We start from the raw sequence: 13,943 nt of genomic DNA, 5'->3' as shown, positions 1-13,943 counted from the left end.
TACAGTACTTGAGTATACTTTTTATACGTCATTTTACTTGAGTATTTCCCAGTGGAAGAAGTTTTCACATCTTTTACTTAAGTGAAAGTATCAATACCACAATGTAGAAATACTAGTTACAAGTAAAAGTCCGGTAATCAAAATTTACTGGAGTAAAAGTACAAAAGTATTGGCTTCAAAATACACCTTAAGTACCAAAAGTAAAATGACTCATTAGACAGAATGTCCCATTTCACAAGTTTCCAAATGTTTAAAAATCTTTTGAAAATAGCAGATCTACAAGCTCACAACGCATCGCTTAGCGACGCGTTGTGAGCTTGTACATTTTCATATAGCGGAAATATATATAGGGATGAAGTGGTTAATGTATGTTTTGTAAAGAATAATCTAACTCTACAAAGTAACAAACTAAATCTGTCAAATAATTGTAGTAAAAGTACAATATTTGCCTGAGATGTAGTGGAGTAGAAGTATAAAGTATTGAAAATTGGAAAATACTCCACTAAAGAAAAAGTACCTAAAAAGTTTGCTTAAGTACAGTACTTGAGTAAATGTAATTAGTTACTTTACACCACTGGTGTTTCCATTGTATTCTTCATACTTCCACAGCACTCTATTTCAGGAGGAAACTTAAGCTTAAGTAACTTTTTGAGGGTTGTCGAGGGGATATTGTCAATAAGTCATGTCATTCATTTAAGAGAACTCATAGTTTTAAATGACGAGGAGAATTTCTGAGATGTGAACATTTAATATGACCTAAAAATGTACCATACTACGTATGTATTCTGCTCTATTGTCCTCTCTCCCGAAACAACCAACAGCTGTGGATTGTCCAGCAGCTGTGGAGTGCTTTGTGAGGTTTACATTCGATCTGTAACACTTAAGAGTTTCCTGCTATTAGTAGTTTCCTGGCCAGGTGTTAGTGCCATGTGTTGTCAAATACAGGAGGGTGTTACAATGAGTTAAATATAGTGTTTATGATCAAGTAAGAAGCCATCTTTCTTAGCTGCAGTTTTGTGAGCCAACACCTTGCCCGGATGTTGTGTGTGTGTGTGTTGGTATTTCAGTTGAGGTCAGTCTGGACATGCACTGAGTCAGGCATGGTTTCCATCCATGTGTACATGTAAAGTCTTGGCTCCTTACTCGAGTAAAATCTCTTACACTTTGAAATCTGAATTCTTGTCTTGCCTCATTGTGTGTCTATGTTTTTGAGTACCCTCTACAGATTCTGAATTGACAGGGTTTTGATGTTTCTGTAGTCAGGGTCACAGTTCAGATGTCTATGAGTTGTTGACAGCTCCAGTTTAATGTGCAACATTGTTTGTGAGAAAAACAAACATGGTATCTGCACATTTAAAAGTGACTATTTAAGGTCTATAACAAAAAAGACCATTACTGCATCAAAAGTAATAAACAAACTATACTATAAAACAAAATAAGTAAAATATTACCTAACTAGAAAAAATGCTCCTCGGAGCACAGGTCTCCACCAGGTAAGGTAGGTTATTGTGGGCCAACAATGTTCGGAATTTGCCAATCAGGATGGAATATGAAAAATCGGACAGAACCATCTTGATCACTTGACTATAGAGATAATGGGTACCGATTTGCATGATGATTGGACAACATTTGTAGGAGTAATACAACAAAGAAAAGTTATGAAAAAATCGGCCTCCTGGTGGCGCTATAATAGGGCAATGCTAAAGGGTGGCATTTGTTCTTCAACTTAGTGCGAATGTGCTTGTAAAGTGTCACCTCAATCGGACGCTGCGTTCATGATTTGTGGCATTTTGTTCAAAACGGGCCACTTCTGCAAACTTTAGATGTCATTGTTAGCCAATCAGGATGAAATATGAAAAATCAAACAGTTCCATCTTGATCACATGACTATAGAGATCATGTGTACCGATTTGTGTGAAATTTGGATAAAATGTGAAGGCTTAATATCCAAAAATGTGTTTTACATAAGTCGGCCTCTTGGTGGCGCTATAAAAGGAAAATGTGAAAAATGCAGGGCGGATGTTTTTCCTTGGCCTCTAGGGAGTGTGCGTGAAAAGTTTCACGCAGATCGGTGCAGTTATAGTTAAAAACACAAATCAGCCTTTTATAGCGCCACCATGAGGCTGATGTGAAAAATGGCAGGTGGCATTTCTTCCTCGGCCTAGTGGGAATGTGTTTGTGAAATTTCACGGAAATCACAAGCTGCGTTCATGATTTGAGGCATTTTGTTCAAAACGGACCAATCCTGCAAATTTTGGAAGGCAACCTTAGCCAATGAGAATGGAATATGGGGAATGGGACAGATCCGTGTTGATCACATGACTATAGAGATACTGTGTACCGATTTGCATGACGTTTGGGTAAAATCTGTAGGAGTAATGTAAAAAAAAAAGGTTTTGAACAAATCGGCCTCCAGGTGGCGCTATAACGGACCCATGTGAAAAATGTGTGCACAGTTTCGGAGCGACCGGGCCAACGGTGCCGGAGATTTGGTGGTAACACACAGACAGGACGGACGGACGGACGGACGGACGGACGGACGGACGGACGGACGGACGGACGGACGGACGGACGGACGGACAGGGGCGAAAACATACTCTCTTGCCATGCCTTTCGGCCTGGCGGAGACAATAAAGAGGCAAACATTGTGTAGATCGGCTATTTTCACAATATATCTGTGGAACCGAGTGCTGAGCAGGAGCACGCACATGCATCTATTAAAGACAACCCTTAAGTTCACACCTCAACAAAGTTTACAAAGGCTGCAGACAGCCAGGTGTCACACCAACATAGGAATGAGCCTAGATGCATATCAATTGTCCGTTGTGTAACCTGTAGTGTATAAGCGACGTGCGTATGACGTCTTTAAAATAGCGTCCCACCAGAGAGTGGGGTGCTAGAGATAGATTATTGGAGTATTTCCAATTTGTGAGCTTGTAGATCTGCTATTTTCCAAGGATTTTAATACATTTTATACATTTGAAATCTTGTGAAATGGGACCTTCTGCATAATAAATACTTTTACTTTTAAGATATTTTTATGCCAATACTTTTGTACTTTCACTCGAGTAAATTTAGAATACCAAACTTCTTCTTGTAACAGACTATTTCTACGGGTATTGATATTTTTATTTAAGTAAAACAAGTACTTCTTCCATCACTGAGAACTATTATATTATATTGATTACATCTAGATTACAATCACTGAGCAACTCTACATAAAACATTATGAAGTATCTGCAGTGGTGTAAAGTAACTAAGCTTTAATGCATCTAAAGGTTTAAGCTGTAAATGTACTAACCTAGTAGCCTACATATACTCAAGTACTGTACTTAAGTACAATTATGAGGTATTTTTTACTTTACTGGGGTATTCCCCATTTTCAATACTTTCACTTCTACTCCACTACATCTCTGAGACAAATATTGTGCTTTTATTCCACAACAATAATTTGACAACTTTAGTTACTAGTTACTTTGCCGATTTAGATTAGTATATATTATTTTTTTTACAGATTTTGAAAACAACTTGAAGGTGATGTGAAGTGCTCTTTTTCTTTTTTCCACATTTGTAAAATGTCCACCATCCCACAAACCACCCACCACCCCACAAACCCACTACCACCCTACAAACCCACTACCACCCTACAAACCCACTACCACCCCACAATCCCTCATGACCTCCTTAGTGGTTATTAGGGGTTATTTCACTTCTGGGGTCATTTTAACGTCTATTCTGGCCTTTGTGAGCACCCCAGACAGTTTTTAAGTTACTTGATTCAATATTTCGATATTTGCTATTATTTTAATCAGACATGCCCTTCCTATATAAGCACAGTATAACTTCAAACCATTTATTTATTTAATAATTATTATTAAAAAAAAAATAACGCATGAGAAAGACAGTACAGGCCTACTGTACCAATCACTAGAACCAAGGTTGTGTGTTTCCGGGAATCTAACAGAGTTTCTAATGGCGTTTGACGTTTCAATGGGTTGTTACACAGTGGGAATGGATATCATTATTATCAAATATCTAATCATTAGATAATATATATATATATGTATATATATATATATATATAAATGTATATATATATATATATATATATATATATATATATATATATATATATATATATACATATATATATATATATATATACATATATATATATATATATACATATATATATATATATATATATATATATACATATATATATATATATATACATATATATATATATATATATATAGAGAGAGAGAGAGAGAGAGAGAGAGAGAGAGAGAGAGAGAGAGAGAGAGAGAGAGAGAGAGAGAGAGAGAGAGTAACGCTTCGAATAATCTGATGTAAAGTGGGTTTTATATTACTTTTATTCTTCCTATCTGTAATATAAATCAAGAAGATAAGACTAACCACATACTGGACTTTGTTTTCTCTCTCTCCTCTCGCCTCTCAGACCAGAGGCGACCCGCACCCTTCCCACGGCAAAACGAATTAATCAATTTGACCAGATTGACAATTCAGTACTAAGGTGGGATGCCAGCCGTAGTTGATGCACGACCATCAACCTGTTACACTGAATCTCAAACAAAACAGGTGATTGACTGATTGATTGATTGATTGATTGAATACGTTATTAGTCAGAAATGTAAACAGCACAAGATACAGTCAGACATTAAGGCTAAAAAGGATTGTTTTCATTGTGGTCCCATGTATCACACAGTTGAAGGCAACAGACTTTTGGCTTCTTAAAGGGCCATATCCGTCCTAGCCATTAGCACTGATTCTGCTTCTCTTCGAAAGCTTTTGTGTGTATGTGTGTGCAGTGTGTAAAATCTTTTACATAATTCATTGCCATTCAAGAAGTTATTTTCCATTCATTTACTTCATACGGTAGATGTTTCAGAAATTCTGGTAACACTTAAGCCCATGTCTATAATGCATTATAAAATGCTAATAACAATGTATAATTATAGTTAATTCACATGAATTTAAACCAATCACTGAAACTGATAAATTCTGGGGTGTGATTCATGAAAATGTATTGTTGTGTGCAGCAGCAACGAATACACTCATGTCCTCCAAAACTACTAGTCCTACACACTTCCACCTAGAAACTCCATTCAAACTGTAAAAACAAATCAGGTTACTGTGGAAACTTGCGCTTGTTCATGTCATTTTGAAATGTTTTGTAGTTTTTTTTTAATATTTAATATATTTATATTTAATATTAAACACCCAATAAAGTCTATGGGAAATCATTTCCTTTTTTATTTCACTTGTTCTTCTGTATCTTCCAATCATGTTGCTTCAGCATGCTTTAACTCACTCACAAACTAAATTTAAACTTTAAAAGGTTGAGGTATATTATGACTTTCATTGCTGTGTCTAACTTTTAGATCACTTCTTTTCAGCTTTTCCAATACACACTAATGGTGTTTGCTAGAAGGGAGAGAGAAGGACAAAGGAGGAATGACCCTTATGGAACTGTAAATGATACTTTCAACATTCACCCCAAACTTGGTATTTGAGGTGAACTTGCTTCGTGGTATCTATTTGCCAGTGGCTATAACTTTAATCACTGCTGCCTGCATGCAAATAATCTGTATAACTGGGAGGGTGGCAGGGTGTTGGGTTTCTTCCCTAGGTGTCAGTATGTCTTGTCAAATACATTACTTGGAATTGGTTAATATTCAAAGATGGAAAGTACAGTACATTAAATACATTTTGCAGCTAATAGCCTACTTATACATACTTTGTACGTAGGCATGTCTAGCTGGGATTAAGGCTTGGCCCTTGCCCCCTAATGTCATCCAATGAATGTTATTTTCATTCCTTGTGCTCATCACATTTCATTTCAGCATTACATTTCAGCATCAAATGACTCATTAACAGACTATGTAATGTATTGCACACTCAGCCTCTCTCACACAGCTGATACAGTCCAAGATTGTCACAGCTTGCCTATCAAATCAAGCAGATTGCCTAAACACTAATCTAGAGGCTTTAATGAATAGACTATAGTCAGGCATAACCTCTGACTGTATTACCTGTACTGGTAATAATTGTGTTAATAAAGTATTCAATCAATCAAAAAGGGCTGAGCACAGAACTAGCTGGGCCCCTGGAAAGGTCCAGTGAACGAGCCCTCCCCAAATCTGCTCTATTCATATAGGTTCATAGGTTCGGTGTTTGTAGTGCGTCCCCAATCCAGTTATTACACTGGCCCGGGTTGTTGAGGATTTCTGAGGAGTAAACATTTAATATGAACTCAAATAATATACCGTGCTTTATAAATAGGCCTCTCTCCTCCATCTGCTGACTCCAGCAACAGCTGAGGAATGCTTTGTGAGACTCTCTTTGATCTGTGACACCTGTAGTTTCCTGTTTTGGTGTGCCATGTGTTAGTGCCATGTGTTCCTACAGAATGGTGTTAAATTCTGAGATAAACATAGGGTGTATGACCATATAGCCATGAAGCCATTGGGGTAGCTGCCTGGTATATAAGGTGAGACCAGTTAGTGTTCTGCGAGCCAGACCAGGGGTATTCCCATTGCATGTCTCTGCTGCTGTCTCCTATTTTACTACTAAAATATAATCACTCATTCTTTTAAACTCTGAACTGTTGTCTTTGCCTTATTTTGTCCATCTTATTAGAGTCCCCATCCAGATTTCCAGCACAGAGGCGCAGTCCAAAGACAGAGAAAAAGAGAAAAAACGTAGGACTTTCTTTCTTTCTTTCTTTTTCCTTTATTTATTCAGGGAAACCCATTGAGAGCAAGCTCTCTTTTTCAAGGACGCCCTGATAACAAACATTTGAATCACATTACAATGTCACAGCTAATTTAACAATAAAGCAAAAGAATAGGACAAGACAAAGAAGACTAGACTAGGACAACAAGAACTCAGTCACACTGTCAGTCAGTCAACATCTTCATTTGCATTCACATTTATCATGAAATTCTTGAACACAAACAATTTACAAAATACATGCACAAGCTTGGGAAACTCAACAACAAGTGTTTCAGGATACAGATCAAGGATACAGGAAGCATCGTCTCCTCCATATGTGGCGACTGACAGTTATCACAGACACTGAACAGAAATTGCCAATGCCTTAGCTCTTGGCTTGGTCATTCCTGAAATCTGCAGGCCTCTCACTTATGGACATGACCGAGGCTTCCAAATATAAACACAAGGTGTTTACATTGTAACCAAGCAGTAATTAGACAGAGCTTTCCAAGCACTGGTCGCTTCATCTACATAATGTTTCAGTTACAACGGTTGTGTGCATTTAGATGTTAATATTGTAGAAAGTCAGTTTAGGTTGAGATGTTATAAAAACCGCCACCAACTTGTGTGCTGTGTCTGAAGTTGTCCTAATCCAGGCACACACACACACGCACGCACGCACGCACGCACGCACGCACGCACGCACGCACGCACGCACGCACGCACGCACGCACGCACACACACACACTACACTCTCTTATGAATTTTAATCAACGTAGCTACATTGGCAAAAGGGAACAAGTCAACTCTGGTCGTCAACGGTTTTTAGGTATGCTTGGTGAGGATCCAAAGGTCGTGGGTTCGATCCCCACCTACACCGTGCAAAAATAAAACACAATGAATAAAATAAACTTCCTTATTGTTTTAACCATCTAAATGGACCAAGAAATCACTTTGATGCACAAATTATGTTTTGATGCTAAAATATTTGTAAAACTCCCCCCCCCCCCCCACACACACACACAAACACACCCCATACCTCACCGCCACACACAACAAAATTGCCGATCTACGAGCCATACACACTGTGCCTCACATTCATACTATACAGTCACATGCTACTAGTGGTGGAAAGTAACTAAGTACGTTTACTCAAGTAAAATGTTGTGTACTTTTACTTAAAGGAGTAGTTCACCCAAAAAATTACTTATTTTCTATCAATTACACACCCCATGAAGCCTTGAATTCATGGAGATTTTTTAGCTTTTGTTGCATTCCTAAGCCAATAATTTGATTACCGTCTCCTATCGGCTATTGTATCCGGTAGGAGACACAAAGGAGACTCTTTGTGTCTCCTACCGGAAATACACACAGTCATCAAATTACTGGCTCAGGAATGCGACAAAAACTAATAAATATCCATGAATTCAAGACTCCATGGGGTGACTAATCGATAGAAAAAAAGTTATTTTGAGGGTGAACTATCCCTTTCAGGTGTTCAAATCACTTCCAGGTGCTGACCATCGCCTGATGGCTGGCTGCCAATCACCACTGCTTCCAGTGATTGGTTTGAGAAGACTATTTAAGACCTGTGAACACTTAAGTGGGGGGGGCGGGGTTAGTTTTGCAAAAGTACTGTCCTCTACCCGCTTGACAAGTTGTCATGCTTGTTGTCTCCGCCAGGCCGAAAGGCATGGCGAGAGAGTATGTTTTGCACCCTGTCCATCCGTCCGTCCGTCCGTGTGTCCGTGTGTGTGTGTCCGTCTGTGAACAGCTAATCTCCGACACCTTTGATTTTTCATATTCCATCCTGATTGGCTAAGATTAACATCTAGTTTGCAGTAGTGGCTTGTTTTGAACAAAATGCCGAAAATCAGGAACGCAGCGTCTGATTGCTGTGAAACTTTCCACGCACATTCACACTATGTTGAGGAAGAAATGCCACCCTTTTATCATTGGCCTGTTGTAGCGCCACCAGCAGGTCAAATTTAGCAAAAAACTTTTTTAGAACAAAATGCCTCAAATCATGAATGCAGTGTCCGATTGCCGTGCACGGCCTAGGAAGAAATGGCACCTTTTTCACATTGGCCTATTATAGCGCCACCACGAGGCCAAAATAACCTACCTGACCTGGCGGAGACCTGTGCTCTGAGGAGCACTTTTTCTAGTCTTGTTCTGTAATTTGCTATCCCTATAATATTCAGTTACCCTTCATTAAACTTACTGGTGTACTGCAAGTGTTCTGAAGGTACAATGATAATAAGTAGTTAAGAATCTAAGCCTGGTAGGTTGATTGTTTGATCTGCCACCAAGCGGTTTGACTCCCAACCACAACCCTGTTGTGGCTGTTGTTTAGAGCTACTGGCGCCAGGTTTTTGTAAAATGTAGTTTAGATTAGAGCAGTGAGATTAGATTAGAATTCTATTGTAATTTTTGTTTGGTGTTGGTTAGGTTAGTTAAGTTTGAAAGCATGTTTAGGTTTAGGTTGGTTTATTTGTTTTGTGCCAGGTGCTATTTCCTATTGTTTAAAATCATGTATTAAAAATCACTTCATTGTCAAAATCATGCAAAGCTAAAAGGTCAATAATAAAAACAAAACTTCACTTGCCAATCTGTTATGTGACAATCCTTTATTTCCCCTAGACGGGATTGTAACACCCCATACCTCCCTCCCTGTAGCTGATCTACAAGCTCAGTGGAGCCTGGCGGCACACAACCCATAGCCAGTGGGGCAGCACCCCACACCCATCACCCACCCCCCCGCCTTAACACTCCCCCTCCATCCCCATACTACCATCAGCTATGCAAGCAGGTGCGTAACTGATGACAATTAGGAGATTGGAAACAGCTGATCAACCAGAGCCACGTCAACACACAGACACAACACAGTCAAAGACTAAGGGCCCCCTTTACACGACAACGGTCTCTAGAGAAAAGGGCAAAATAAATAAATAAAATATATTATTATATATAATATTATATATAATATTATTTCACCATTTCTTTTCAAGATATTTTTGAAAATAGCAGATCTACAAGCTCACTGTGAGCTTGTAGATCGGCTATTTTCAAATAGCCAATGTACTGTATAGGTTTAAAGTGCTAATGTTGCCTCTTTGGGGCTTGTTTTCATAGAACTGGCTGCTTATTTCTCTCACAACATCTGGCGACACACGACACACGTTTTGCCGTTTCATCCGTTTACATGGAGACGGGACATGGAGCTATATATATATATATATATATATATATATATATATACATACATATACTGTACATACATACATACATACATACATACATACATATATTTATTTATTTATTCCGGATAAAAACTGAGCACTGCCCGGGACTTTTTATACTATAAATGTTTGCCTTGAAGCGAGCGCATATTGTTTCTTCAGGAACAATATTTTCTAGTTCTAACTAATGCTGCTGCCATTATGATAAATCTACACACTTTTTACTACTTATTTTTTATTATCTTACTCTGTATGAGATGTAATAAATAAACATCTTGAATATTATGACACCAGAACTTATCTCCCCTCCAATGGGGATCAACGGATTATCTCAAGTCTCAGAACACTGTTCCAGGGGATAGTTTACAGCAAATAACTAATTGAACAGTAATGTACTAGTGGAGCAGGGATATAGAGGAATGCATGGTATGTACACATAGAAGTAATCTGGATCCTTGAGGTAAAAGTATATTAACATCTTTCCAAAACCATTTACCTGTTCTTGAATAATCTCTCAAAAAAACAGCAGAGGGAGCTGTTTTTCCTTTTTTTTGACGATGGGTTCCCAGATTGGCACAAGAATAATAAAAGCAAGTCACAACAACATTACAAATTACAAACATACACAAAGTGTAAAGTTAGGGAAAGGCAAACATCTTTTAAGATGAACACAACCGCTCATTTAATTTTTTTTGTCTACTAGCCTCTCCTCCTTTGATATGCTCTCTGTAATTGGGCAGTATATTGTGTCCTTGTATTGGCTGTGTCCTGTTTCCTCCACACTTTCTGCATGAATTTTCCTCCACTGTCCGCTTGTTGAATCTGGCCTTAGAGGCACGTCGTCTTTGGACATGTGGTACAGGTGGAGCAGGGAGAACAGCTGAGGTCTGGGAGACAGTAAAGAGCATAGGAACGAGGTGGGGTGCTAAGGTAGGAACATGAGACAAAAGGAGAGTTTGAGGGAGGAGTGAGGGTGCAGGGGCGGCTGTGACAGGGTCTTGGACAAACACAGCAACGGGAGGCTTTGAGAGTAGCTGCCTCTGTGCTGACAGTCTTTGACGTGGTGGCAGCAACTTCATCCGTTGACCTTTTTTCTCGTCTTAGCTTGCCCTACTGTACTCTGTGGCAGGTGGTAGACATGCTGAATACCATGGCGGTTGAGGAGGAAGAGTGGGGCGGACATTAGCAGCTGGAAGGGGCCCAGCAGCCCCAGGCATAGCAGTAGGCAGGTTAAATCCCCTGTAGAACCAACGCAAGATCCTGCCTCCATCTTGACCCGTGTCACGTACCACTGAGAGTTTTCTGGTTCACTTGCACCAGCATTATGCTGGTCACTCGCAGAACGTCCCCATTGGCCAAAATCAGCTGCCGGGTATGGAGATAGTCTCTAAGGACGAGAGTCCATCTTAACAGGTTCTTACTCACTTCTTTCTTGGGACCCCTGTGTATCCCACAGAGCCTGACACAGGGAGACCTGATCCTCCCCGTATTTAGCTTGTCCTGGTACCTAGCAGCAAAGACCACACGCTGCTGGTCATAAGGTAGCAGGTTTTGCCACAGGCCTTTGATGGTACTGGCCTCCTGGCTGTTCAAGGTCATACGTGTCTGATGGCGCAGGCCTACTAAATATACATCAAGGCTGTCCACACGGTCCATGTCCGGTATATTATGCTCATCCACAGCCTACAATAGAAAAGTACAAACAATAGAAGTGATAATTGCTTAAAGTAATACTAGGTAACGTTTTCAACAAAACTAAAGTTAAATTGTATATCTTTTGCGAGTGGCAAAAGTTTCACAACACCCACTCCGTGAATTTCACCCCCGGAAGCCTTTTATTTATATATTTTCTATTGAACGTGTACGGGGGGGACTTTCCCGGGAAAATGACGTTCCTGGCCAACGTCATGACGTCGTGGCCGACGTCCTCAGGAACTACCGCAACGGTTTCCTGTTTGGCCAGGAACTACCGCGCTATTAACAAAAAGGAACCTCACGCTGATTTTAAGATAATGTAGGATTGGAAGATCGAAAAAAAACAGAAAAAGAAAGCACAGCTCATGGTAACTAATGCTCCACTGGCTAAGAGAAACGATCCGTAGATAGTATAAAACAATTAAAAGATCGCTTTTTGAAACGCTTCCGGCTTCCGGTGAAAACGAATGGAATTCTGGGTAATCGAGGACTAGGGAAATTGTATGCAGTGACGGTAGTGACCAGCAGAGGTTGCTAAAAATCGTTATTTGTGATTCTGCATTGTACAACTTTAAGGACAATTCATTTTGCATTTTGTTAGCCATTTAATGTGTCATTTTAGTTATACAAAAGTGTGCTTACCAACTGTTCTTCAGGTTCCTGTCCTGTGGCACCAGGCATGGAAGATGGAGGTACGTAGGTGGCAGAGGGCTGAGCTGGTGGTTGTGGTGGAGGTACGTAGGTGGCAGTAGGTGGCAATAATAAAATAAAATTGTAATAAAGTGATTTGGTGTCGAGGGAAAAAAGGAGGGGACCAAGAGTACTTATTTATAGGATACATATAGCATAAGGGTTTTAAATCATTTAATCCACAATTGTTGTCCTTTATCCTGGTCACACCATTTGTTAATATATACCCACTGCTGTAATCTCACAGTGCTAAAGCATTTCAACAGCCCCTTTGGAATTATTGTCTGTCTGTCCGTCCGTCCGTCCGTCCATCTGTGAGCAGCTAATATCCGGCACCATTGACGTGGTCACTGCAAAACTGTGCACACACACTTCCTGGATGCCAAAGCCAAACCTCTGCCCCAAATGTTTCCGATTGGCCTGTTATAACGCCACCAGGAGGCCGATTTGTGCAAAACATTTTTTTTTATATTACTCCTACAGATTTTGTCCAAACATCACACAAATCGGTACACAGTATTCCCATATTCCGTCCTGATTGCCTAAGATTGGCTTCCAAAGTTTGCAGGATTAGTTTGTTTTGAACAAAATGCCTCAAAGCATGAACGCAGCGTGCAATTTCCGTGACATTTTGCACGCACATTCCCATAGGCCGAGGACAAAATGGCACTTCAACATTTTCAAATTAGCCTCATGGTGGCGCCATAACAGGCCGTTTGGCATTTTTAACTACAACTGCCCACCGATCTGCGTGAAACTTTGCATGCACACTCCCTAGAGGCCCTGCATTTTTCACACCTGCTTTTTATAGCGCCACCAAGAGGCCGACTTTTGTGAAACACATTTTTGGATATTACTCCTTCAGATTCTGTCCAAAAATCACGCAGATCGGTACACAGTATCTCTATAGTCATGTGATCCTGACGGATCTGTCCGATATTTCATATTCCATCCTAATTGGCTAACATTTGCTTCCAAAGTCTGCAGGATTGGTCCGTTTTGAACAAAATGCCTCAAATCATGAACGCAGCGTGCAATTTCCGTGAAATTTTGCATGCACATTCCCACTAGGCCGAGGAATAGATGCCCCCCTTTTCACATTGGCCTGTTACGGCGCCACCAGCAGGTCTAATTTAGCAAAACACATTTTTGGAACAAAATGCCTCAAATCAGAAATGCGGTGCCTGCTTGCCGTGAAAGGCCTAAGAAGAAATGGCAGCCTTTTCATATTGGCCTATTATAGCGCCACCAGGAGGCCACAATAACCTACCTGACCTGGCGGAGACCTGTGCTCCGAGGAGCACTTTTTCTAGTTATTATATAGGCCTATATATATTTTGGTTTTTGATATGTAGCACTTTAAGATTTGGTTCAAATATAAAGTGCATTACAAATAAAAAATATTATTATTATTATTATTATTATGAGCATGCTGACGAGGTATTGGCACTAGAAAAGCATTCTGTGATTTGCATTGAAAATGTATTAGATTAATTACACATTTATTTATCTTTGCAATGGGTTTACAAAATAGTAGTGGACATGTGAGTTGGAACCAGAATACTCAAACCTGACAAT

This window comes from Gymnoscopelus braueri, assembly GCF_963280865.1.
Source record: "Gymnoscopelus braueri genome assembly, chromosome: 5".
NCBI classification, from domain to species: domain Eukaryota; kingdom Metazoa; phylum Chordata; class Actinopteri; order Myctophiformes; family Myctophidae; genus Gymnoscopelus; species Gymnoscopelus braueri.
The sequence above is the reverse complement of the archived record's forward strand: the minus strand, read 5'-3'. Positions refer to the sequence as shown.